Source organism: Pinus tabuliformis, chromosome 6, assembly GCF_031772625.1.
Source record: "Pinus tabuliformis cultivar Carrire ecotype Pingquan chromosome 6, CPIR1, whole genome shotgun sequence".
NCBI lineage: Eukaryota > Viridiplantae > Streptophyta > Pinopsida > Pinales > Pinaceae > Pinus > Pinus tabuliformis.
This window is the reverse complement of record NC_142292.1, coordinates 1,247,668,853-1,247,694,763: the sequence shown is the minus strand read 5'-3', so window position 1 is coordinate 1,247,694,763 and position 25,911 is coordinate 1,247,668,853.

The following is a 25,911-nucleotide window of genomic DNA, read 5'->3' as shown; positions in this document are numbered from 1 at the left end:
GCTTCCCAGAGCATAGATGTAACAATTGGAATTTATCTCCTACCGCAAGATACAGCTACTTGTTTGTTTTTACTATCTTGGAGAGTTAATTACTCCCTACTCCAAGATACTAGCCTAAGCTATGTTGGTGATAAAGAGCCCTAGAAATAAAAAGATTTCTAGATAGATTTTACTTTAAGCGTTATTTTTTATGGTTGTTTCTTAAGTCAAAAGGTGTGGAGATGAAACTTTCTGGTGTGAAGACTTGACTCCAAAACACTAAAAATGCACCTAAGATGATAAACAATCCTTTTTCTTCAATGAATTTCTAGCTAAAGAAAGAGTTGAGAATGCAATTGCTTGAAAAACAAATCTTTCCTTAACAAACAAATAAAAAGAAAAGCTTTTTTGTCTTTTTCAATAAACTCAAAAACGAGACTACTAATTATGCTCACGAAAAATATCCCTTTCTTTTTTCCACTCAAAAACTACAAAAAACAAACCTTTTCAAAAGAGATTTTAAAATTCCTAGAAAACACTCAAAACTATTAAAAATCTAATCTTGAGATCTATAAATTCTAAAAACCTAATTGAAGTAAAAGCTTACAAAATTTCTTTTCAAGGATGTTTTACTTAGTTATCAGCAAACTAAGGACTAATTCGTTCAGAATAACAAATTAATCAAAAAACAACCAGCTTATGTTTTCTTTTTAAAAATGAAATCCAAAACTTTCAAAACAAGTTCTTTTGAAGCTTTGCAAAGAGAAAAACGAGATGTATTCCTCACCAAAGGTAGATTTTACAAATCAGTCAGACTCATAAAGAAGACCAACAAAAACCAAGGTGATCTGAGGTTTCTAAGGCTTCTAAGCTCTGAGTTACTACAAAGACCAAATGAAAATCAAGCCAGGCACACTAAACTTCTAGAAATTCACCTAAAACCTAAATGCCAATGGAATTCACCAACAAAAAGTTTCTGACAACACACATGCAGATCTGGGCAGAGGCTAAAACACATAAACAAATCCTAAGCTTAACTGAATGAAAAGATTTTAAGTTTTTCAAAATTTTGACAGGGTCCGCAGGCTCCCAGTATAACCAGGTTCGGTACCGCTCTGTGTAGTAAAGAAACAGTGCGGGGATGTCCACACTGCGTTACAACCAGAACGTGCGGTCCTCTCTCAAAAGCGTGAAAAACAAAAACAATTCAAAATCTAAAGAAACTACCCAATCCCACACACATCAAGCAAAAACCAGAAATAGAAAAAGCAGCTGACATAAGGAATGATAGATCTCGTACGTCGGCCCTTGCAGAACACTCATCCAAAACCAAACATCATATGTGTTTGGAAAACGCCAAGGTAATTGCAAGGGAGGACAATTATCATAAAAGAAAAATCAGAGAGGCCATTGAAATTATGAAATTCCCGCAGAACCTCAACAGGGACAATGGAAGTGAAATCAGTGGAAGCTGGTTTCCCCTGATCAGGCAAATAAACCCCTCGAGGCCCTTGGAAGCTCAAGATCAATAGACCTTCCAGTCAGAAGGTTTATTTATTAATTAATTAATTAATCAATTAATTTTATTTTATTTAATTAATTATATTAATTTTATTTTATTTAATTAATTATATTAATTTAATTTAATTTAATTAATTATATTAATTAAATTAAATTAAATTAAGGGCTTAATTAATTAAATTGAAATTAAATTAAGGGCTAAATTAAAAATATTAATTTATATAAAAAAATAAAAAAATAAAAAAAAATAAAAATAAAAATATAATTAACAAAAGTAAAATAAAATAGGGGAATATGGTTTTAAAATTAATTAATATAAGATATTTAATTTAATTAATTAATATAATATAAAAAGGCTTAATTAAATTAATATAAAAAGGCTTAATTAAATTAATTATATTAATTATCTTATATTAATATATTTAATTTTATTTTATTTAATTGATTATATTAATTTAATTTAATTTAATTAATTATATTAATTTAATTTAATTTAATTAATTATATTAATTAATTTAATTAATTAATTATATTAATTAAATTAAATTAAATTAAGGGCTTAATTAATTAAATTGAAATTAAATTAAGGGCTAAATTAAATTAATATAAAAATATTAATTTATATAGAAAAATAAAAATAAAATATAATTAACAAAAGTAAAATAAAATAGGGGAATATGGTATTAAAATTAATTAATATAATTAATATAAGATAATTAATTAATATAATATAAAAAGGCTTAATTAAATTAATATAAAAATATCAATTTAAATAAAATTTAATTAATAAAAAGTAAAATAGAATAGGGAATAAGGTATTAATAAAAAAAAAAAAAAAAAAAAAAAGGGGTGGTTTAATCCAAAATGAAAGTAAAAATAAATTAATTAACTTGATTTATTTTATTAATCTAATATAAATAATAATAATAAGATAAAATAAAAATGAACAATTGAAATTGATTATTTATAAATTTCTAATTAACCTATGGTGTGGGGTTTCATTAAATTAAGAAAGGGAAGAAAAATTTAATTTAATTTAATTGATTAATTAATTAATTAATTTATGGTTGATTTATTAAGGCTAAAAATAATAAAATTAATTAAATATTTAATATAAAAATTAATAATTAATAAATACAATTATAAATAAATAACAAGAAATAATAACAAGAATGTAAAATCATGTGTCGGCTCTCATATTAGGGTTCCTTTGTGTATATATATCCAGGTGCCTAGCTGCTTCTCTCATCATCTTTCATTCATTTCATTTCTATCTTTCTGAATTGTCCTGATGATGGACCCCCGTTGGGGTTTGAAACGTCGACAGACTGAACTAGAAACTGTGGATAATCCGGAACATGAAACTACAAAAAACTTCCATAGAGGCTTGAAAACCAACAAAAAAAGTTTCTCAAGTCAAAGTAAAAGCAAAGGCAAAAAACCAAAATTCAAGTCCCCAGTGGAGTCACCATTTTGTCGGCCGGCTAAATCATTCTTGTGGACAAGGCCGATCTCCCTAGTATCTAATGATATCTAGCGAAAAGCAAGACAAGCAAATTCTATCTTTCTCTAAATATTGTTATTTATAAATAAAAGCCAAGAGATGTTTCAAACCCTACCTCAAGTCCAATGCCAGTTTGTGGAAGCCACGCTCCATTCGTCCAAATGAGCTCCCTGCAAACACAAATAGGCACACATCAAATAGCACCTGCATAGCCAATATAATAAACCATATTTATCATGATGATCAAGGAATTCATGAAATAAACCATAGAAGACAATTTATTGAGAAAAATGAATCTAATTGTATTAACTTTAAACAAAGAAGAACTTTACAACCTTGGTGCCTTGATACTGTACAAGCTCCTCCTAGGGTCCAGCAAGAATCTCCTCTACTTTGACAAGCTTCACTCTCTTCCCAATGAAGCCAAAAGGTATGTAATCTCTCCTCTCAAGCTCAATTAGGAAGTCTAAATTCCAACAACATTTACCCCAAAAAATATTCAGCTTTTTACCTCCCTAGTAACTAGCCCAATGCCTTATTTTATAGTGCAAAGGAAGGAAGTTACCAGGTCCAACTTCAAAGGGATAGAGTCCTCCTTCAAAGGGAAAATCTCCTCTCATCAAGGGGTTAGCTCCTTTAGTTATGGGATGCATGAACCACCTAGGAGCGAACTTGCCACCTCAAGATTCCTTCTAGAAGCATCCAGAATTAACCCAAAGTGAGTTTTTAATAATAAACTTGCGCCTTTTTGACTTTTATAGGGGTCCGCACCCATTCCTTTAGAGATAGAGTAGGCAAGTCCGTAGGTAACATGACCAAGGGGTGCAGGACCGCAGGTAATGCTAAGAGAAAGTGCAGAACTAGAGTTTTAGAGATTTTCAAGGACTTTCTCTCATTTTTAAGGCTTGACATGAAGAGCTGAGGTTTAAGACTTGCAAAGGAGGATAGTATGAGTGGTGATAGACTCACACTGACTGCAAAAAGTCATGGTGACAATATTTTGTGTAACAGAGGCAGAAGTTAAAATACTTGCAGATAAAATTAGAGATCAACAAAATCTATTTAACAAAATGGAGTGTGCCTTCAAAGAAGAAGTTACCAGATTAAAAGCTTAGCTGGAGGAAGGAAACAAAGTAAGGAAGCACTACAAGGAAAATGAAGATCAATGTCAAAAGCTATAGGATGAAGTGACATCATTAAGAAATGAAGTAAATGAAAAGAGTACAACAATCAAGAGACTTGAAGATAGATCCAGTTACTATGAATTTCGTGAAGCTAAGATCTTCTCTCTAAAAGAAGATCTTGAAAATAACCAGAATGAAGAACTACCTCAAGCAGATGAAGAACAAGAAAATGAGATTCTCGAATTAAGGAAACAAGTGGAAGAAGGAAGAAAAGTTGAAGAAATATTGAAGAAGCAATATCTGGAAAAGGAAGAGCAATATCATGTTGAGGTAAATCTCTTAAAAGGTAAATTAGAAGAAAAGGATAAACTATTACGATTTCAAGATAGTACTAAGATTTTGGATAATATTCTTAGTAGTCAAAGGTCTCCTACCATCAAAACTGGTCTTGGTTTTCATGAATCTGTTGAAGGTGAATCTAGCTCACAAGATGAGGTAAGGAACTCCAATGCAAAATCTGAAATTCTCAACATGGAGATAAGAGGTCAACCCCATCAACAACCAAGGAAAGAAAGGTTTCAAAGAAAATCATTTACTCCTAACTATGGAAGTTATAATTAGTTCTTTCCTCTGATGAAAAATGTTGAATATTTTGTATGTCATGATTTTGGACATGTTGCAGCAAGATGCAGAAGTAGAATGGTTCAAGCTAATAATCGTCACATAGAAAGATCATTAGCTTCCAGGTACTTTAAGGGATATTGTTTTTCTTGCCATATGTTTGGTCACAAAGCCATTTACTACTTTAGAAGGAATATGAAACATATAAGATGTTATGCTTGTAACAAGTTTGGGCATATAGCAAAAGAATGCAGGAGCAAATTTCGGCCAACATACCAAAAGGAACAAACGTCATCACACTCCAAGGTATGGAAGAAGAAGGAAGTACAGTCAGAAAGATGTGACATAGCATAGTGTACAGACATAATAGACTTAGGGGGAGCTGAAAGTGTGAAACTTTAGTGCTCTAAATCTCATACGTAATTTTCATGAAGACAAGTCACATATATACGCGAGTTCGAAGCTGCACAGTCATGTATATGTTGGTTTGATGAAAAAGAAGTGGGACAAACTCAGGAAAAGGGGCCTGATATGGTTCTGTCAATTATCTGCTCTGTTTAATGATGGTTACAATCTGCTGATGATATGTGGAAATGTGTTGGTCCTCATAAGCTATTAATAAGTTGATGAATAACTGGTTGATGATGATGCCTTTATGATTCTTACTAACAAATGATCAGATCTGATAGTGAATAGTTGGCACAGGTTCAGGGGGGGCATATGCTTCTAATAATGCATTGTTGGCATTATGGTACATGAACATAATTATATTGCTTGATCCACATAGTTGTTTGATTCAGGTGACTCATTTGATGATGGACATATACAGGCTGTTGATCTTGATGTTGCTAACAGATGCTGATGGTGTAGATCATATGGTGTATGATAGTTGTTGATGACTATCATGGTCTTGTTTAGATTGTTGGTCCTCGTTATAAATGTCATATTTTGTAAAGGTCATTAAAAGACCTAATTTGTAACCCCACTATGCATGGGAAGGATGATGTAATAATTTATATTTCAGTCATGTATAAACATTTGGTATATCCCCACTTGGTTGGGTAGAGGAGTCAAAATTGGTGTATCCCCACTTGGATGGGAGATTGATGTATGTATGAGTCATTGGTGATAGGAAGGTCATACTCACTTAGTTAAGTTATAACGTCATGTTGTTCTTTTGAAAAATATTTTTTACAGACTCTGCATGTGCTAAGGGGGAGCATGGACGGTTTAGTGCATCTCAGCATGTACAAAGGGGGGAGCTTAATCAAAGAATTCAGCATGTACTCAGGGGGAGCATTGACAACATAATGTATATCAAAGGGGGAGAATATCTTGGTTTGCCCTTTGCCCTTGATGTCAAAGGGGGAGAGTGTCTTGCTGTTTTTGTTGCCATCAAGTCCAAAGGGAGAGATTGTTGGCATTATGATACAGGTGTTGTCCTTGATGGAAACTCACTTAGATGACAGTTCATAGTGCAATAGGTTAACTTATAGATTAGACTCTAGAGATTGAAGAAAGAGAGTGGTTTAAGAATTATACATTGGTTCACTTTTTCCAAGCAGCGTATACATGCAGGTTAACAAAACAAAAGGAGCGTATAAGTATACATGCACTTTCGTAGGAGGAAAATCACGTACATGTTGGAAAACCAAGGTTTTGATCCAAGGTATTTAGTCCAAGGTATTTTGGTCCAAGGTATTGATCCAAGGTATTTGGTCTGAGGTATTTGGTCCGAGGTATTGAGAAAGGCCTAAAACTATATAAGGAGGAGAAGATCATTAGGCCAAAGTGTGCAAGCAATGAATATCTTATGAAGAGTGAGATCAAAAGCAAATATGCATGTTATGGGTTTATGGTGCTTTTCTTGATCTGAACTAAGGATGAACCTTAGCGGTTGATGGGGGATGAGATCTAATGATGGATCAGGATCATGAGACCTAAAATGAATTATTATTATATGGTTTGATCATGGATAGTCTAGATCTGAATGCTAACACGTGATTTACACTGTAAATGTTCTGATCTGGGTATGACTGAAGTCTAGAATAGTTGTGATGTTTTAAGTTAGCATTTGCAGATCTATACGTTGGTTCGCTTTGGTAAAAGCATGTATACATGCTAGTTCGGCACATCAAAATAGCATATACATTATGAAATATGATATTTGAAATTGTAGTTGGTTCTAGTTGTTGTTGTAGAGTTCTGGGTTCTGCTTTGTGTTTTGGTGGCTCTATTCTGGTGATAATGTTATGAATGTTTAGGTTGATTGATTGTGATTTTCTTTAGTGATGACAAGTTTTCAGTGATTGGTTGTATAGTAGTGGTGATTTTTTTTAGCTTCAATGTTGCTGATGGGTCCAATATGAAAATTTGATGAAACAAGACCTTCAGATTGTGGTGTTGTGTTCCAGGAGTATCCAGTCTAAAAATTTATGAAACGTGGTCCCTGGAGGAAGAAGTGAAGGTCGTAGCCTTCTGTAGGCCTATGCCTACATAGTGGTAAACATATCAGCTAGTACAAGAGCTAGGGGGTTGGAGCTCCCTTCGAGTAGCAACTGGAAAACGAGTGAAAGTTGGAGCCTTTTGTAGGTTGCAACCTACGTACTAGTAAATGGATTGGCTAGTACTAGAGCTAGGGGGTTGGAGCTCCCTTCCAGTAGCAGAAACAAAACGAGTGAAGGTTGGAGCCTTCTATAGGCCAGTGCCTACATACTAGTAAATGGGTCGGCTTGTACAAGAGTCAGGGGGTTGTAGCTCCCTTCCAGTAAAAGCTAGAGAACAAGAGAAGGTTGTAGCCTTCTGCATGTGGGTGCCTGCGTACTGGTATGAGTATGCACCAGTACATGATTGTAAATAGGTTTTTCTTATATTGAAAGAAGACAACAACATGTGGTTTTTGTCTTGCATTGGGTTTCCACCTTAAATCTTGGTGTTCATGTGTGTTTCTTATGTGTGATGGTTTTTTCTGTTATTACTGCATATGGTTACTGTTTATATGGTTAATGAAGTACTGATGCACTGATTAAAGATCAACATATGATGAATTAACTAAATCATAAGTTTGTTAGATATACATTGGTTGCCTTAAATATAGTTATGTGTACATGCGAGTTACCTTCATTGAAGTAGTGTATATAAATCAGAGTATGGAAAGAAAAAGTTTTTGATTTGACTAATACTGATTCACCCCCCCTCTCAGTGTTATTTCCAACAACATTAATAAATGTGGTTGACATAAACGGATAGGTGTATATCAACCACATTAATAATTATTAGATGTATAGTAGGGATTTAATATTAATATTAATATTAATTAATACATAATTATATTAATTAGGTTTTAGTATTATTATATTATAATCGTAATATAATATTATTATATTAATATTAAAATAATTAAAATATATTATATTAATAATATTAATTATTATTATTATTATTATTATTATTATACACTAATATTATTATTTTAATACAATAATATTAATATTAACTAATACGTAATTATACTATTAGTATTAGGTTTTAGTATGAGGGTATTAGCATTAGCATTTTAATATAAACAAGGATAAGTTAAATATTTAACAAAATGAATATGTTTCAATTCATATTGGAACCCTAATATTAAACCTAATATTGTAAACCCTAATACCAAACCCTCTATTATAAACCAAATTTTAAACCTATATTATAGATCCAAATTATAAACCTTATATATTAAACACTATATATTAAACCATAATATTATATGTTGGAACTATCACTAATGTGTTGTCTTTGATGGCAACCTACTTGATAAAGATGTCAACATGATGGTTATGCAGATGCTACGGGTGAGATGGACAAAGGAATATCAGTTCAGAGATAGAAAGATGACAAAGGTGAAGTTTAGGAAAGTATACACGGGTTCTATGAAGAAAAGTTGCATACATACGCGAGTATGGTAAATAAAAGTCACATAGAGTTTCCACACCATGGTATTGTTAATACCATGGGTATTTACCATGGTATTCGCCCATACTAATGAGTGTGATAACAGATATTCGATCCTGTCAAAGAATACCAGCAGAATTAGTAAGGGATTGGTCTAAGGTATTGGTTAAGACCTCAGCTATATAAGGAGATGAAGATCAAAGTGTTACGGGTGCAAGTTTTGTGTTTTCTATGAATGAATTAATTTGGAATAGGTGTGCACCAAGGAGCAGGGAAAAGACACAGATCTGCAAAATCTGAAGAATGGCATCACATACATATGCTTGATTTTCTGATTAAAATATCTAATTGTGATATATCTGTGGTGTTAATAATACTCTAACATGAATATGAGACATTAAGGGGTGCGAATTATATTATGTGATGGAAATGAAAGCATGAGTTGGTGATTTTAGATCTATACACAAGTTTTCCTCTAAAATATTTTGTACATACGCAAATCTTAGTCTGAACAGTCACATATATTTTCTGCAATATGGATAGATCTATACGCAGGTGTCTAATATGAAAGGCACGTACATACGCAGGAGTGATTTATAAGAGTTGCATACATCTACTAGGGTTTTGCAGGATAAGTTGATGATAATGGTTGATATGTTCTATCATGTTTACTGATGTTTGGCGATGAAGTCTTTCTCATAATAATCAGTATTTGACAATGTTGTTTTGGCTGAATTGACTATGAATTAAAAGTTCAATAAGTGGTGATAATATTTATTTGGTTCAATGATTTATGTTAGCTTTAGTATCTATTTGGGTGGTTGATTCAATAGCACAGTGATTTAGATTCAGTTATCAATATTTTGAGATCTCTATGTGGGTATTCTGCACGTTTACCATGTACATACGCAGGTATGATCAACAACAACATCCTATACAATTCGATTCATATTTTATTAGGGCTTGTAGTGGTATCAGTTGGTTTTTGTTATGTGTAATAGTGTTTTACTAGGTATATTGCTGAGTGGTTATGCATTGTTAAAATTTATTCTGAATTGATCAACTTGTATTGGCTACATTAGAAGATTTGATGATCCAGTATTTGAGTAGTTGATTTCATAATTGATTAAGAGTGGATCAAGTTTGAAAATTTCTAAAAAGTGATACACAAAGAGATGAGCATAGCATTCTTCACAAAGGGGGTTGTAGCTCCCTTCGAGTAGGAGCTAGAAAAAGAGAGAAGGTTGTACCCTTCTATAGGTAGGAGCCTGCATACTGGTTAAATTTTGTGCCAGTACAAGATTGTAAGAAGATTATTTTTTTTAATAAAAGAAGAAGACAGAGACAACATCAATGGTGGTTTTGTTGCACATTAGGTTTCCACCTAAAAACCTGGTGTTCATCATGGAAAATTTTAGGGACAAATATTCGCAAGTGGGCTAATTTTCCATGTTTTTTCCAAAAAAAAGATTCGCCAATTTCCATTTTTTCCAAAAATGATTCACCCACATTTTATAGTATAAAATTATTTCACCTTAAAAACTGCCAAAATTTTATGTAGACTAATATAAAATCATTAGAAATATAAATATTTTTACAAAAATATTTTCAAACATTTTACAATTTGCATATTAGGGACTAGTAAGATTCGCCAAGGTTTCTAAACTAAGAAAAACTTCCATCCTTAAAATTTTCCTTGGTGCTCATATGGTTGTGTGCTTTTATGTTCTATATTCTCCTTAACTACTCATAATTATTGTTTAATTGATGAATAATAGAAAAATAATTCACTAATTAATGGTGTACAAATGATCAAGTAAGTTATCTATATATACGCGGGTTGTTGTAGTAACAATCACGTACCCCCTCAGTATATTTCCTATCAAACTACCATGTTTAATAGAACCAACTTGGTTTTCTAGAAGGTCAGAACAAGAACTTATCTATAGTCACATGGAGGTGACGTTTGGGAATAGTTGAAGGAGGCTACCAATATCCATCCTCCATTCCTACAGATGAAGCAGAAAAAAAAAAATGTGATACCAATGCAAAGGTTGTCAATGCTTTGTTGGGAAGCTTGGCAGAATCAAATCTTTTGAAAGTTATGTAGCTTAATAAACCAAAGACTATATGGTACAATATCATCCAAATTTATGAAGGTGATACTAAGGTAAAGAGTGCCAAACTTTGAACATTTAGAATTCAATGTGAAACTATCATAATTCATAATCATGAAAATATTGCAAGTTTATTTCCTATGGTAGATGAAATCGTTAATTCAATGAGAAATGTTGGTGATGAAATAAAATATTCAATGCTTGTTGATAAAATCCTAAGATCTCTAACCCCAAAATTTGATTCTAAAGTATTTTCCATTGAAGAAATACAGGATTTGAAGAACCTTACTGTTAAACAGCTTATCTGGATCTTAACAACTTATGAAATGAGAAAGGGGGGTCCCTCAGATATCATAGAAGCAGAATTTGCAGCTACTTCTAAAGGAAAAGAAAAGGAGGATCTTAAGGAATCCAACTATGTATCAAATGAAGAAGAGGCAAACTTCGTAAAGAAAATCCAAGTAAGAACTGGAAGATTTAGAGGTAAGCTTCATTTCAAATGCTTTTCTTGTGTAAGGGTTGGTTAATATGCTGCTAAATTCCCTTATAGAGAAAAAAATGAAAAAGGGAATAATTCTTCAAAAGTAAATTTTAGAGGAAGGTTTGAAAACAAGAAAAGTTTCTATGCCCACGAAGATAGTGATCGTCCTTTTGTTGGATAGGGTCCCCTAGTTCCAAGTTTTGTTTAAGTCATGTAAAGTCTCTGCATTTTGAGGAGCGGAGCACAATTAGCACAGAGTTCTAAGAGTCAAAGGGGCTTTAGGGTAGGTCAAAGGCCCTTGTTTTGTAATGGGATGAGCTCCACCCATGGTTTATGGGCCATGGTACTGTAAGGATAAAGGATATATAAATGGATGTCTTGGCAAGTCTAAGGTTGTGATGGATGTAATGTTGTGAATCTGTTTTGGGATATATTTGTGTATTGAGGCAAAAGGGAAGGCTCCTCCAGCTATGTGCGTGGAGACCTTGGCAAGTCTGCAGTTGTGTACGTAAGCCCCTACAGCTATGCGCGCAAGGTTGGAAATATTGTATTTATGAAGATTTGAGCTAATAAAGAAGAAATTGGGACAAATCTATGTATTTTTGTGTATTCGAATAGTGTTTATGTTTTAACCTGATTATGGTTTTCTTTTGTATATTTATTCTGTAATTGCATCGCGAAGGTTCACATACTATTTTATATGATTAATAATGCATGTTATAATAGTTACGCACAGCGCGCAAGATTGTTAAGTAGGAAAACACTATATGACTGTAACAATAAGGTTAATAATTTGCAAAGGTTGGATTAAGCCCTAAACTGAAAGAAACCTTACAACCACACTACATGGACCCTATGGATGCAGAAAAATTATTCTAGCATCCCCCAATATTGCCTTGGGTGAGACTGCGGTCTATGCAAGTAGGTCATTTCCGAAAGGGCAGATGGTATAGGGTTTTTTTACTTAGCGCAGCTAACTCTAAACCTAGGTCTGAGCCCCTCAAGCCAAAAAGTGGTTTTTCCACCAGGACCAAGATCTAACTGAGGGATGTGTGATGTGGTGACCAACTAGAAACGAGATCCAAGATTTGGTGGATCGAAAGTTGCACAAATTTGTAGCACAGGAAAGAATAAATATGCACCAGCCGAAAGAAAGGTGGTTACAGAGGTATATCTATACAGAACAACACGAGATATTTTTCATATCATTCTCTAACGATCTGTATGAGTGGATTTTAAACCTAGCTACAACTGAGCCTTGTTGGAAACACAACGATCCTATTGTGTGGACCCCAGAGCTGATTAAGAAACTTGAGACTGAAAATAAGGTCGCAAGGGTTGTTGACTACTGGATAGATAGTATTCTCAGAGGCTTTATTACTAAATTTTCAATTGACACAACAATATCCTACAGTGAAGTTGAGCGTCAATTTTTCAAAGGTCCACGAGGCAAGTATTTGAATTCTTTATGCCTATAAATTGATGTCTAAAAGAAGCCGGACTAGATCTATGTGATTTAGATTACATCGTGACAAATTTATTCAGGGTGAGTATAGTCCATTATTGGGTGAATCAGAAAGTGAAGAAGAAAGGAGAAACCCTAGTACACCTAGAGGTGTGGCACAATAATAACTCAAAGCACTTCTAGGATTCCACATCTGTCCACTCCACCTCAACCTTCACCTCCACCTCATACATCTACACCTCCGCCTCCACCTCCAACACCACTATTCAACATGGCTAACGAAGTGAAGATGCCTATTTTTAGGGGTCAAGGATTAGAGGATCTTGATCAATTTTGGTTTGTCACAGACATTGTGTGGAAATCACAGCAGATCAATGACAAATATATGAAGAAATCACAATGGGTCACAACGCTCCACGACAAAGAACAATCATGGTATATCAAGTACAGTACAACTCACCCAAATGCTTCGTTAGTTGAGACAAAGACCACAATGAATGCAAAGTTTAAGAAGCCTAAGTAGTAGTCACATTGTATTATAGAAATAAAAGAAATTAAGAAATCGTTAATAAGACTTCCTGGGATGTAGATCAGATGTTAAAATTCTTGGTGGGGAAATTTTACTTATAGATCTATGACGAATAGAAAGAACAATGTTATATAGTTGCGCTATTGCCACATCTTCGATTACCATTATTGTAGAAAAATATTGGGACGTAGGCCGAAGCATTAGAAATCATGAAGAAGTTAGAAGCTTTATCAGTACAAGATACTCACATAGCGGTTCAACAAATACAATCCCAGTTAGTAAGCTTGCATATGGAACTACAAGATTTGAAGAAAGGTAAGGAAGCTTGGTCTGAGATACGCTTAGAAGTTTGGTGTCTAAAGTGTAAAGAGGAAGGTCACTATAAGGACCAATGTCCTGTCTATCTTGATTATTTGGCTGGCAGAGGTCCCAATCCTTTGAAGCTAGAGCTTAGTGTTGGACTAAATACTGGATCGAGTGTATGGTGTAGTGTTTTCCGAGTTGCAAGCCAAAACTCGACTAATCATTGTTATTTGTTACAGAAAAATGTGTACTCACGAAAGCAATTATTTTTTAATTTCTATCGATTAGTAGGACATGACGAGAGGGATTGTTGTAGCTATGAATTGATGGTAGATCGAACTCTAGCATATAGGATGTAGTATGAAGGTCGTGCGCACGAAGATCATGGTTCACCTATGACCCACGGAGGATTTCAAGGCTGAGGACGTGGTCAAGGAGGAGGCGTTGAACGAGGTCAGGGTCATATCATATGCTATAACTGTGGCGAAGCTAGAAATTTTGTGTGGGATTGTTAGAACCCCACTCACCCTTCCTGTTAGTATTGTAGACAGTTTGACCATGTAATAGAGGATTTCTCTGTTTTAATGGATAAGATGCAAGAAAATATGAATCATTAGCTTGCACAAATTTTACAAATGATGTGATATCAACCACACAAAGATGCTCCAAGCACTAATATTGTGACACAAAGTTGTGTAGCTACAGGAGAAGATAGAGTAGAGAGTAAAAATCTTGTGGCAGATACATGGGTTAGGAAGGAAAGAGAGAATAGTATTGGGTTTGACCTGTAGAAGGAGAAGGAAACATTCATGGAGGGGAAGAAACGTTTCATCGACCCAGGAGCTTCGACATCAAGGACATAGATGTAACTAGTACCAAGGAAGAACACTCCTGAAGTAGTTACTATGACAGCACACCCTAATTCAACCTTTCTAAAGTCCTTTCTGTAGACATGTATGAAGTTCCTAAGGTACAATAAAGTAGTGGAAAGGTTGCAAGAACTGATCGACAACTGTGTCAGTAAAGAGAAGCCATAGCCTAAACAATTCATGTTGGGATGGAGTCCTCTAGGTCTAAGTTTTGTTCTAAATTTTTAATCAATTTTGATGTAATATTGTAAAGCCTCCACATTTGAAGAAATTTTGTGTGTTCTTTGTATATTTATATGTTTCTGTGTTCATGCTCAGTTATGATTTGTTTCTCTATAATATTATTCTAATTTCATCACGAAGGTCCAGATATACTTTTATATGATAACTTATACATCTTATAACAATTATAAGAAGCTCACAGATTTATTTAAGTAGAAATCGATGTAAGTCTGTGATTCTGAAGGTAATGGTTCGCGAAGGTCAGATTGGGCTCTGGAGTAAGGAAACACATTTATGCTACATCACATAGCCTTCTGGATGTAGAAACCTAGTTCTAACATCCCCCAATATTGCCTCGAGTGAGACTATAGTCTACGCTAAGCGGACTGCTGAAGAAAGGGTTGGTAGTGTAGGGTTTTGTTGGTTAGCATAGCTAACTCTCAACCTGGGTCCAAGCCCCCTCAAACCAACAAATTGTTTTGTTTCCGGGACTGTAGTCTATCTAAGGGATGTGTGATGTGGCGTCTGTGGAGACCAACTAAGAAAGAACTCTAGAATTGGGTAGATCAGAATTTGCACAAGTTTGCATCTCACAAAAATCAGAATGTGTGCTGGTCAAAAGATAGGTGGTTACAAAGATATATCTACACAGAAGAGTACAAAGTTTTCTTTACATCATTTTCTTGTGAATGACATGAGTGGCTGTCTAAATAATAGAAATCCAACCTACCTAGAAACATGATGAACATCTGGTGTGGACTCCTGAACTGATCAAGCGTCTTGAAGAATCTGATCATAAGGTTGCAAGGGTTGTTGATTATTGGATTGATAGTATTTTGGGCAGTTTCATCACTGAATTTGAAATTGACAGATTTGTATCTTATAGCAAAGTTGAACGTTGATTCTTTAAGGGTCTGAGGTAAGTACCTGAAATCGCTAAAACGTTGATTAAAATGTTGTTGTGTGAAAAGGGTGTTATGCCTTTGAATTAATGCTCAAAAGAAACTAGACAGGATCTACACAATGTGGCAAAAGGTTCCGAGTAGATCGTGAAAGAAACTTTGAAGGTGAATACAGTCTATTGCTAGGGGATTTAGAAATTAAGAAGAGGGAAACCCTAACTCACATAGAGGTGCATCGCAGACAGAAGGACAGGGCACTTATGGGGTTCTGAATCCATCCACTCCAACTCCACCTCCCCCGCCACCTCATACACCTATTCCTATGCCTCCACCACCACCTCCACCTTCATTGTTCAATATGGAGAAGACAGTGAAAATGCCTGTATTCAAGGGTCAGGGATCAGAGGGTCCTAATTATGATTGGTTCATAGAAGAAGCTATGTGGAAGGCATAGAACGTCAATGATGATGACATGAATAATGTGCAACTGGTTATATTGCTACTGGATAGAGTGCTTACATGGTATATCAAATATAGTAGAACCAATCTGAATGCTACGTTGGTTGAGACAAAGACCGCGTTGAATGCATAATTTAGAAAGTTGAAATTACAAGCTCAATGTGCTACTAAAATAAAGGAGATTAAACAAATGGTTAATGACTCTGCATGGGATATAGATCAGAGTTTGAAGTGCTTACTGAGGCAAGTTAATCTTCTGATTCCAGACGAACAACATAAGTAATGGTACATAGCTATGTGATTGCCACATTTAAGATTTCCTTTATCTCAACAGAAGATCGGATCTCAGGTCGAAGCATTAGAGATCGCGATGAAGCTGGACGCTTCGCTGATCTAGGACATGATTATAGGAGTCCAAAATATCTGGTCATAGTTAACAAGCTTGCATATGAAGTTGCAAGATCTAAAGAAGGGAAAGGAGGTTTCGGGATTATGCCCTGAAGTTTGGTACACAAATTTCTAGGTTGTAGGCCACTATAAGGATTAGTGCCATGTGTACGAGGACTATATAACTAGGGGAGGTCCCAACCCACTGAAAATAGAGTCTCTTGTTGGATCAAGCATCAGTTCAAGTGTCTGGTGTAATATCTGCCAAGTGTCAGGACTGCATTTGACAGAAAATTGTTGTCTTTTGCAAAATTTTTTACAATCACCAAAGCAACTATTTTGCAAATTTTGCAAATCGGTTGGCCATGATGAAAGAGATTTCCAAAGCTATGATTTAATTATAGATAGGACCCCCATGTATAGGATGCAAGCTAAAATTCACAAGCAGAACGATCAAGGCTCACTTGCGGCTCACGGAGGATTCCAAGGATGGGGAAGAGGATGATGAGGAGGCACTGGAAGAGGTTAGGCCAAACCAACTACTATAACTGTGGAGAACCAGGACATTTTTCACGTGACTGTCAGAGTCCAACCCATCCTTCTTGTCAATAGTGTAAGCAATTTGATCATGTTATAGAAGCTTGTCATGTATTAATAGAGAATATACAGGAAAATAAGAACCAACAGCTGATGCAAAACATTCAGACGATGAGATCCCAGTCATGTGAAGACAATCCAAGTGTCAATATAGTCACACGAATTGGTATAGCCACTGGTGAAGACAAGATATAAGGAACACAACTGATAGCAAATACATGGGTTCATAGGGATGGCGAGAAGAATGTTAGATTTGAATTACAAAGAGAAAAGGAGACGTTTATGGAGGCAAGAAAACGTTTTATGGATCTAGTTGTTTCTATGTATAAAACTCAAATACAAATAGTCCCATGAAAAGAGAAATTTGAAGAAATTACTGCGACAAAGTACTCTGATCCCACGGTGGTTAATCCATTTCTATAGACATGCATGAAGCTACTAAGGGATTAGAAGGAAGGCAATTGAAGACTACAAGAACTAATAGATAATTACACTAGCAAGGACAAGCTGATACCAGAACAGTGCGCAATGAATAAGGTGAACTGAAGCAAGAAAAGGACTGGTAGGGAGATGCAGTTGACAACACAAATTGGAGATTTTGACATGGACTAGGTAATTCTCAACTTAAGATCTGATGCTAATGTAATTCCAAAGAAGAATTGGGAACATATGGGGAAACCTAAGTTGTGGTGGTTGCCAATCCATCTATGCATGGAAAACCAACAAAAGATAATTCCAATTGGTTGCTTGCACAAAGTGGTTGTAGATATTGAGGGAGCCAGTGTACTCAAAGATTTTGAAGTTATTGAAATAGTAGATGACAGTAATCCATACCAGCATTTCTCAGGATTGATTGGGCTTTCTACATGAATTCTATTATTAATTTGAAGAAATAAAGCATGGTGTTCAAAAACAACGACCTTAGAGTGGTTGTTCTATTGGATCTAGCTGAAGGTGTGTGAGACATAGAGCTAGTCCGTGATGAATCTGATGATTAATACATTGATTACATATATAAGATCACTGTGTGAGACGAAGACTGGATTAATCCCACTTTGGATGGACGGATCAGTTGGGAGAAAGATAGTTCATTCCAATCAATCTCAGATGATGATCTGGATTTAAAAAAGAATGCAACAAATTACAGAGATAACCATAAACACAGAGATGCAGTAGAAATAATAATTCATTTCATTAATGTAAAATACTGAAATGTGCTTACAAACAACAATGGAAAGAAATCATCTAGGGCGATGGTAGCTTATCTTTGAGAAGAGATGTGGTGGCTACATGCCTTTGAACTATGTTACAATGAGGCTTGAAGGCCTATTTATTGTTGAGAAACAATGGAAAACCCTAAACATCCAAAAATCTAACCCTAGAAGATGAAACGCCAAACTGTGGGCCCTGTTTGGGTAAATTTGTACATCAACTTCCCAGGGTCGTAACTTTGGCATACGATCTCCATTTGACACATGAAATATCTCATTAGAAAGATCTATATGAGAAATACAACTTTGGGAAGATCCCATGGACCCATGTTGCTCCTAGTTTTCCCAAAAAACATTGTTTAGGGCCTCAAAATGACTCTGGAAGTTTAGGACCTGAAAAACTGCTATAAATAGTAAATTGTGCTACAATTAAGTAAACTGAAAAGCTAAAAGAAATAATGGTGGGGGTCCAAGTGGACTTGGCAGGTGGCCACCAATATCCACCTGGATCATTCCTCCCCCCTTAGGAAGCAATGGTCCCCATTGCGTTGAGTTCCTCCATGAGATGAGGAAACTTCTGCTGAACTTGGTCCCTGGTGAGCCACTTGCCCTGGTGAAGGAGTTGGTCTGCTTTGACAACTCGATACAGTTGGATATTCTGCTGGTGAGTGTGCTTGATCTATGTGTCCATGATCCGATCAGTTGAATCTTGTTCCATGGAATCTGGATTTAACTCTATGGGTGTGAGTTGTTCTGCAATGTCGGATGTATCTAGTAATGGTGGAAAGTATGGCCAAAGGCAATCCACATTGAATACTGGGTGCATACCAAGGAATGGGGGAATTCTGAGCTCAAATGCATTGTCAGCCACAACCTTGGTAATGGTGTAAGGGCCATATCAGAGTGGTGTGAGTTTTCGATAGGCTCTAGTAAGGCATTCCTTTTGCAAATGCAACCAGACTTTGTCACCCACCTGAAACTTGTATGGCACCCAATGTTGATCATGTCGTTGGTTGTATTTGGCATTTGATTTCTCTAAATGTCATGGACCTACTAGCGAATATGTTGGATGTGCTCAATGAAGTTGTTTTCCTTATCTGTTTCAGACTGGACATGAGCCAAATCTGCGTAAGTAGCTGCAAATGGCATGGCCACATCAATGGGACATAGTGGCTGGAATCCCAAGCCCACCTGAAAAGGGTTGTGGCCAGTTAAGTTGTGGAGAGCTTGGTTGGTGATATGCTACGCATAGGGGAGTCTCTCATCCCATTTGCGTGGATGCTTTGATTTGTACATGCATAGAATGTGTACGATCATCCTGTTGACAACCTCTGTCTGGCCATCACCTTGAGGATGGAAGGTTGTGGACTTAGTGAGTTTGGTGTCTAGCATTGACTAAAGACTGGACCAAAATGTACTGAGGAGCCTGCTATCCCAATCTAAGATGATAGACTCTGGGATCCCAAAGTGTACCCAAACTCATTCAAAGAAGATTTTAGTAGTGGATTCTGCTGCGATATTCTTCTTGTAGGCCGCCATAATGGCCATCTTTGAGAACCTGTCAACGACCATAAAAACGTAGTCATTTCCATGATTAGTGGAAGGAAGGCCTAACATGTAATCCATGGAGATGGATTCCCAAGGTCGACTAGGTGTAGGCAGTGGGGTATAGAGGCCTTGCTTCTTGATGGTTGGTTTTGCAATGGCAAAGGCAGTGCATGATCTGATGTACTTCCCGACATCCTGTCGAAGATTCGGGCAATAGAAATACTTCTGCAGTACTGACACCATTTTCTCAACCCCACAATGCCTAGCAAACCCACTGTGTGCTTCCTAAATCATCTTGGAACGCTCGCTTGAAGGAACACAAAGGTGACCTAGGTGGCATAACAGGTCATCCTGGAGGTGAAAATCTACAACATGCTGACCCTCCAAGAGTGTCTGGTATGTGTGGCTGAATTCTGGGTCACTTTTGTAGAGAAGTGGCTAATAAGAAGTCTTGTGCCCACAAGAGTTGAGCACGGTGGTTAACACCATGATCGGTGGTCGACTGAGGCAATCTGCAACATTATTGGTGCTGCCCTTCTTATATTTGATATTCAAATGGAACTGTTGCAGGCATGTGGATCACTTCTCATGGTGATCATTCTGCAACTTCACTTAGGTCTGTATGAACTATAGGGGTCGGTGGTTTATGTGGATGACTGTTTCCTTCCCCAAAATGTAATGCTTCCATTATCAGCAGGACTGCACAATGGAATACATCTCTTTTTCATAAGTGGGATACTTCTAAACTGTTTCTAAAAGTGTCTCACTGTGATATGCCACTGGATGCCCATGTTGAGTAAGGACTGCCCCAATAGCATAGACAGAGGCATCTTTCTCGACCTCAAATGGTTGTTGCAAGTCTAGTAATACGAGCACTGGTGTCGTGCAAAGGCGATCTTTCAACTCTGTGAATGCCTTCTGTTGAGATTCAGACCAAAAGAATTTTGCTTTCGCTCCTCCCTTGGTGACTTGACTCAAGGGCCAAGTGATATGAGAAAATCCCAACAAGAACCTACAGTAGAAGTTGGCAAGACCTAGAAAGCTACAGAGCTCTGTCAGAGTGGTTGGAGATGGCCAATCCCGAATGACTTGGATCTTGGCTAGATCCACATGCACCCCCTGTTCATCAATAATGTATCCCAGATACTGAACCTAGGTCATGCCAAAAGTTCATTTATCCAAATTGGCACATAACTTGTGTTGTTGGAGTGTTTGGAGAACCTGTAGGATGTGGTGGAGATGCTCTTCCCAACTGTGGCTGAATATCAGGATGTCATCCAAGTATACCACTACAAATTAGTTGTTGAATGGCACAAGATTTCATCCATTAGCCTCATGAAGGTTGCAGGAGCATTCGTCAATTTGAAAGGCATAACCAACCATTCGAAATGGCCCTTCTTGGCTTTGCAGGCAGTCTTCCACACATCGGAGGGTTCGACTGGTACTTGGTGATATCCTGACTTCAAATCGATCTTGCTGAAATATTTTCCCCCCTTCAGTTGGTCTAGGAGGTCATCAATCCATGGGATCGGGTACCTATTATGGACAGTGATCTTTTTCAGCGCCCAATAGTCAATACATAGTCTCCAAGTCCCATACTTCTTCTATACCAACACGATCGGGCTGCCACAAGGAGATGAACTCGAATAGATGTGACCTTTCTACAGTAGCTCCTGAATCTGCCTCTTGATTTCATCATTCTCCAGAATGGAGCACCAATAGATTGGTCCATTGGGCAGCGACGCACCTGGGGTCAAATCAATGGAGTGCTTGACTTGACAGTGCAAATGAACCCTTGCGGGGGAGGTGAAGATGTCCTCGTACTCCTCCATGACCTTGTCCATCTATAGTTGTCGTGTAGAGGGGCCCTGTCTGGAGGTTGTTACCACCATCTTCTTCTTTCCTTGAGGGCGTATCATTAGGAAAACAAATTTCCTGGTTTTGGAAATGAGCTTACTGAATTGTTTTGTAGTAACCAAAGAGATGGTGGTAGGCAGTGCTACCTCCGGTATCCTGTACAACTTATTTCCCAAAGTAACAATAACAGCACGGGGCCTTGATTCATACATAGCATGTCACTTCCACAAGTATGGTTTTCCTAATAATACATCACAAACTTCAAGGGGAGTAATTTCTCACAATACCTCATTTGTGAAGGGCTTGATGTTGTATGGAAGGCGACACTGCTGGCTCACGCGAAGATCTCGTCCTTGGTGAAGCCACCCGATGGTGTACGGTTGTGGATGTGTTGTGGTTGGTAAGCCCAACTGCTTCACGACCTCTACCAAAATGATTTTCTTTTGGCTTCCACTGTCGACTATGAACTGCCCTTTATCCACATCTGGGAGTGGAAGAGATGCTCCTCCTCCTCTAGATCTTCGGGTTCCTCCTTGTGGATCTTTGTGGTGGCAATGGTGACGTTGGGATCTGCATCTATAATCTGCTTCCCTTTGTCATTCACCTTGTCAGGTTTTGACTCAGAGTCGGAACATGCATCTGATTCTGAAAATTTTAGCTCGGCCACGAGTCACTGCTTGGACCGACACTCACTTGTGTTGTGAGTGGAGCTCTTATGGAACTTACACCACTTTCCCGTGTCCTTTTTCAGCTTCACGGCGTTGTTCTTTGCTTGCAGCTTTGGTGGGTTCTCTTGGGCCACCCTGCCTTGGCTTTGTCCTTTGTTCTGCGGTTTGGGGGCACTTTTCCCTTGCTTCAGATTCACAGATCCAAAGTCTCGCTTCTTCTGTTTAAACTTTTGGTCGACCTTGACGGCATATCGGTATGTCGTGCCGAGTGAGGGGATGTTCAGGAATTCTATTCCTTCCTGGATGTACTTGTGTAGGCAGCTGCGGTATTTGAGTACCAAATACTGCTCTGAATCCTTGATACCCAACTTTTTGCAAAGGGTATGGAAAATATTGGTAAACTCCGGCATGTCTTGGTCCCTTCCTTGTCGCAGCGTGGTCCACTTTATGTATTGATCCTCATAGCTTCTAATAGGGTAGTACTACTCCTTGATGGCATCCCAGAATGAATCCCAAGTGGGTGCAGCTGAAAATAGTGAGCCTGTACTTTCATCCTTCTGCTTGCAGTAGGTTTCCCACTAGTCCTTGACGTGGGGGCCTGCTTTGAGAAGAGCGAAAATAATCTTTTCCCGACTGGAAAAATCATGAATAGAAAAATAACCCTCTAGCATATTTAACCATTTATCGATAGCATCTGCATCTATCTGACCCTCGAATATTGGGATTTCAAAATCAACTTGTACCTTAAACGGTGTGCCATTTCCAGAGTAGTTGTTGGAAGCCAATGCGTTCGCCCCGGGGTAGCTGCTGAAGGATCTGGGCAAAGTTGTCCATCATCACGTTCCTTTGTCTCTTGAGGGCTCCTTTGAGCAATATTTTGATAGGATCTCTTGCCCCCTCGTCTTTCTTTTCATCTGCCATGGGAGGCCGTCGGGATTTGCGAGGCTGGTCATGCAAAGGTTTGACCAGTTCAAGCGCTAACTCCTTATATCCCGACCTCGTTGGGGACATACAAAGAAAAACAGAGAAAAAGAAGACCGCTCTGATACCACTGATCCGGATTTTAAAAAGAATGCAACAAATTACAGAGATAACCATAAACACAGAGATGCAGCGGAAATAATACTTCCTTTCATTAATGTAAAATACTGAAAAGTGCTTACAAACAACAATGGAAATAAATCAGATAAGGCGATGGTAGCTTATCTTTGAGAAGAGATGTGGTGGCTACATGCCTCTGAACTATTTTACAATGAGGCTCAAAGGCCTATTTATTGTTGAGAAAATAATGTAAAACCCTAAACATCCAAAAACCTAATCCTAGAAGATGAAACGCCAAACTGTGGGCCCCGTTTGGGTAAATTGGTACATCAACTTCCCAGGGTCGTAACTTTGGCATACAATCTCCGTTTGACGCGCGCAATATCTCATTAGAAATATCTATCCGAGAACTACAGCTTTGGGAAGAGCAACATAGGTCCATGTACCCATGTTGCTCCTAGTTTTCCCAAAAAGCGTCATTTAGGGCTTCAAAATGGCTTCAGAAGTTCAGGACCCGAAAAACTACTAAAAATAGTAAACTGTGCTACAATTAAGGAAATTGAAAAGCTGAAAGAAACAATGGTGGGGGTCCAAGTGGACTTGGAAGGTGGCCACAAATATCCACCTGGATCGGATGAAGAATTAGAAAACTGGCATAATCAGTTACATGAGGTCTCTACACTATGATGCAATAGGCTTAAAATGTCTTTGCGTTATATATCAACTGAGGTACGTAAATTTCCTTATTATGATGGGCTAAATGATGTCAATATTTTTCTTGACCACTTTGAAAGAGATGTACCAGAGGAGCACAGGTACCAAGCTCTAGATTTGGCCTTAAGAGCTACGCTTGTAAGATGGTGGGGAACCCACAAGGATAATATTGTTGATTGGAAGTAATATTGTAGAGTAATGAGACTAAGATTTGGCTACACAAAACATGGCTCAATGAAAAGTATACAGGTAAGGATGACCTGCGCAAGCATCTATCTCAATCGACTAAGGCTTGGGGTGAGGTACCTCAACCGGAGTGGGTACATATATTTATTCATACATTATATGCTATACCAATGAAATGGTATTTGGAGATGGATTTGCGACACAAGAATGCTGATTGGGATGAAATGAACTACAGTTTCCTACCGACATTCAGCTTTGAAGATGGGTTCGAATGAATTGATGAGGCTCTTTAGGATATTAAGGCAATGATCTTATGAACACCAATAGAACATATAACTTGGATGCAGACTCACTGGAGCGTGCAGCTACAACATGCTTTGGAATGCTACAATGTTACTACGGAAGAAGGCAATGAAGATTCAGGAAATATCAATATTTTTGAGTCATATGTATTGTTCAAAGTTGCAGAACCCAATGTATAGATCCCTGATATATCATCATTGATAAAGACAAAGCAAGTAAATATTGGCTCAAAAGCAGAACCAAAGTTTGTGCATATTCGTAACTATTGCGATGAAGACACGGTAGGCAAGGTTGCTAAATCATTGCATGAATATCGAGATTTATTTCTGACAAATTTCTATTAAGTATTGGGGGATTCCGTAGTGCATTATATTAGATATCATTTTTTGGGATTCAATTGCGTTAAGTAAGTCATTCATCTATGACCATTTACATGAGAGATAGTCGTAACTGACTAATTTCTCATGATTTTTGAATAGTCCACTTAGCACTCATTGCATTGGGTGATTCTCACAAGGGTGAAGAAGTGGGATTGAAACTAGTGAAATAAATCACATAGCGTTAATCTTCACTTCTGAGGCTTGCACCCAGTAACTAGGACTTCCCCGGAGTTCAACCATCCCAGATCGCATCTGGCTCAAGTGCGCTTAACTGTGGAGTTTTCCCCACAATCAAGCCCACTTAGCTTGCTACCCCATTTGCAAAACCTTAGCAAGTATTGTGCCTCATTAACCATTCAAGTAGAGTTCCCTTCACTCTCTTTGAATTAAGTATTGGGGGTTTCCTCAGTGCATTATATTAGATATCATTTTTTGGGATTCAACTGCGTTAAGTAAGTCATTCATCTATGACCATTTACATGAGAGGTAGGCGTAACTAACTAATTTCTCATGATTTTTTAACAGTCCACTTACCACTCATTGCATCGGGTGATGCTCACAGGGGTGAAGAAGTGGGATTGAAACTAGTGAAATAAATCACATAGCATCAATCGTCACTTCCGGGGCTTGCACCCCATAACTAGGACTTCCCGGGAGGTCACCCATCCCAAATCGCCTCTGTCTCAAGTGCGCTTAACTATGGGATTTTCCCCACAATCAAGCCCACTTAACTTGCTAGCCAATTTGCAAAACCTTAGCAAGTAGTGTGCCTCATGAACCATTCAAGTAGAGTTCCCTTCACTCTTTTTGAATTAAGTATTGGGGGTTTCCGCAGTGCAATATATTAGGAAAACTCCATAGTTAAGCGCACTTAAGCCAGAGGCAATTTGGGATGGGTGACCTCCCGGGAAGTCCTAGTTACCAGGTGCAAGCCCCGGAAGTGATGATTGATGCTATGTGATTTATTTCACTAGTTTCAATCCCATT